This window comes from Macaca fascicularis, chromosome 17 (genome assembly GCF_037993035.2).
Source record: "Macaca fascicularis isolate 582-1 chromosome 17, T2T-MFA8v1.1".
In the NCBI taxonomy this organism is placed as follows: Eukaryota; Metazoa; Chordata; class Mammalia; order Primates; family Cercopithecidae; genus Macaca; species Macaca fascicularis.
The window spans coordinates 7,780,001-7,783,254 of record NC_088391.1 but is presented as its reverse complement, the minus strand read 5'-3'; the positions used below and the strand labels follow the sequence as shown (position 1 = coordinate 7,783,254).

Here is a 3,254-nt window from a genome sequence, read left to right as displayed (position 1 = left end):
ATTACATTTAGCAATCAACAGCATGGGTGCAAAAAAAAAAAAAAAAATCTACATTAAAACCCTTGTTGGAACGCTTTACACTTTCCACAGAACAGAAACTAAAATAACCTGTTATACAATTAGTCACAAATACAGTCCTCGAGTTTTTTGCCCATGCACTTGAGTATTTGTCTAAAACATGTCTTGTTTGTAGCAACTAGGCCTTGCCACCACTGTGCTTGGCTGAGTTCACCAATCTGTTGTAACCTGTAGCTTCCCTGTCACTTCTCTGGCTCTCCTCTCCTAAGCTTTGTTTCCTAATTAAAATTTTCTGCCACAGCCATAGCTACTGTTGCTACCGGAACCACCATAGCCATCTTGGTTTCATGGTTTGGCAAAGTATTGGCCTCCACCACCATAAGGGCCAGAGCTGCTGCCTCCAAAATTTCCTCCCTTCATGGGTCCAAAATTTGAAAACTGATTGTTGTAATTGCCAAAATCCTTGTAGCTTCCACCACTTCCAAAATTGCTTCCACTAAAAAATATGGAACGCTTCACGAATTTGCATGTCATCTTTGCACAGGGGCCTTGCTGATCTTCTCTGTATCGTTCCAATTTTAGTATATGTGCTGCTGAAGTGAGCACAGTGTGAACGTTGACTATGCTTCTCACATATCTTTACAGCCCAATCTGAGGGGACTATATCTCGGAGAACCAACTGTTCTAGAATTTTCTCACCTGCCTCCTGCAACCCTCTCCCCATTTCTTCTCCTAGGGAGTCTTCCAGCTGGTGCAGTTCACCTAGGAACTGCATGAGCACTTGCTGGGGGTGTGGCAGGAGGCAAGTCACTAAACCTTTATCAGTGAATCCTGACAACCGTATACAGCCCATTCATTTCTTCACTCATTCCATCCATGTCAACACAGCAACTACTCCAGCTGACCCTGGGGCTTGGTGCTGGGGATACATCCCATACAAAAGGATGCTTTCCTTCCTGTCCCAAAATGTATAACCGCTGCCCCCGCTGCCCCGGGATCACACACGATAGATACGTAAATGGTCACGGGTCGATGCAAAGAACATGTTGCAATGAGAAAGAATAACTTAGGTTGTGAGTTCACAGGAGGAACATGAAAGCTGAGCCTGCAGAATTAATAAGAATAAACCGGGTGAAAAATGCTGAACCATGACTCTGAGGTGGGAAGGCGGCATAAATTCCAGGAGAGGCATGTGGTTGGATCATCAGGAGTGAGGAAAGCAGAAACCCCAAAGGAAGTTGGAGAATTAGGCAGGGGGTGGATTAGGTGAACCCTGGAGGGCCAACCTGAGTTTTGAGTCAAATCCCAGGGTGCAGTGGAGAGCTCCTGAATTTATTTTTAGTAATTGACATGATCTGAGGTGGGGTTTGCCAGGATCCTTCTGGCTGGTGTGATGGGAGGGAGGCAGGGTGAGGGCAGGAGCCTTGGGGCTGAAGATAAATGAGAAATTGGTTCCTGGTAGTAGCAGCCCAAGTGGCAGGAAGTCGCCAGCCACAAAGCGTGCTTTGAAGGCAGAGCAGAGGACAGGCTGACATGTTGGCTGTGGGGCTAAGGAACAGAGAAGTATTATGGATAGCTTCTCCATCTCCATCCCTGACAGGGAGAACTCAGGGAGGAGCAGTTTCAGGGAGTAGCTCTAACTTGCATGTAAAATCGCGGAGGTGAAACTAGCCTGCCAGGGCCTGCCTGAATCGGAAGCTCTGTCACAAGTGTACTGTTGATCCGTGGATGCAGAAACACTGCTCTCCAGGGAGACGCGTCTGATGCCAACTGGTATATTCATAGCACTTGATGAGGGCGTTTATTGAGTAGTACTGTTTTAATGTTTGAGATGTAAAACAAAAGAAAATTGAGAAGTGTGTTTTCATGTGATGACTTTGCATTTTAATGTTATTTTTAAATGTAAAGATTAAGGAAAACATGCATCTAACTCTGGGAGAAGAACAAAAGTGAAAACGGAACCTAGGAATGGGATAGTGGGTGGAGGAGGGAGGAGGCTTGTCCAAGTCAAGTCAGGAATTGGGCCAGATTCGTTGCAGCCTTTGGAAATCATAATCAAGTGACAGTCTCTCATGCTTTGGCATCAATGCGGCACTACTAGGGCCATGAAGTAAGAGTAAACACTGGATGCATGTGAGTCATGGCAGCTTGCACTAATCTTTAAGTAGTAATTGAGGTGATCTCAATATAGTGAGAAGACCGTAATGTAATATAACCGAGATGCTCATAATAATCGCCAAGCCACCATGACAGCATCCAGTCAGCTGAGGACAGCCACAAACAGAATCAGCGGGGGCTAAGGGGGCCAGGGGCTCAGGCCCACCTGCAGCCCACCCATCAGCACCCCTGTGTGGCAGAAGCTCTGGGGAGAGCCTTTGTCCTTTGCTGGCTCCTGGGATTGTAAGTAGGTGGGGGAGCAGGAAGGGGAGAAGGAGCAGGGACTGCTGAGTTCCAAGTAAGTTCTAGGTCCCCATGGGAGCAGAGCTGCTCCTGGATGCCTGTGTGAGGTTCTCTCGGCCTTGGGGGAGCCTCCGGAGCTCCTTGAAGGAGTCCTTCCGCTTGGGAAGGCTTCCTAGCTATGGGGGCCATACACAGGCAGGGGGCGCTGCTACTTCACAGTTTCAGAGCTGGACTCTTATTCAGCGAATGCCTTGGTGAGTTTCCTGAGCTCTCCGAGGAGACGCTGGGAGCCTGCACACCCAGGGTGTAACTGCCAACGCCTGCAGAGAAGGAACTGCCTCGTGCCGTCCGTGGAGCCCAGAGCTGGGCTTTCCTCAGCTCTGGGGACTGTAGCCTCGGCCCACTCACCCCTGCCTGGCACGCTGTTCCTAAAGCTTCCCCTCAAGGAGACAAAGAGATTGACACTTTATTTTATCCTCAGCTCCTGGCTCATTGCTCTCATGCTGCAAACCAAGCAGGTGGCCGCGCTCCTCCTAACTGCCCTGTTCTTTAGTCACCCTTTCCTAAAAAAGTGAGTGGCTGGGGCTGGCCTGATCAAAACCTGCAGTAGGAAGCACCTGATTTGGGCAACTATTCATGGTAGAAGGCTGTACAGAATGCCTTGAGCTAAGAAGGGGAGGTTTCAAACAGCAGGCGTGTGTCAGTTTTCCTGTCTGGAGCCAGGTGCCACCCAACCCCAATCCCACAAAGCAGCTGTAGCTTAGAGGCAACTTTCCTTTGCAGCATGGCATTGGGCTGGGTGAAGGTGGGACCTGGGTATGTGTGCATGGCAGGGG

At 49.1% G+C, this 3,254-nt stretch overlaps 1 non-coding gene across 1 annotated transcript; it reads right to left on the bottom strand.

Moving 5' to 3' along the window:
• Positions 1 to 517: 517 nt before the first annotated feature.
• LOC123569935 (U6 spliceosomal RNA) lies at positions 518 to 624 on the bottom strand. The gene has a single exon (XR_006693807.1). It is a non-coding gene; the product is annotated as a U6 spliceosomal RNA (small nuclear RNA).
• Positions 625 to 3,254: the final 2,630 nt, after the last annotated feature.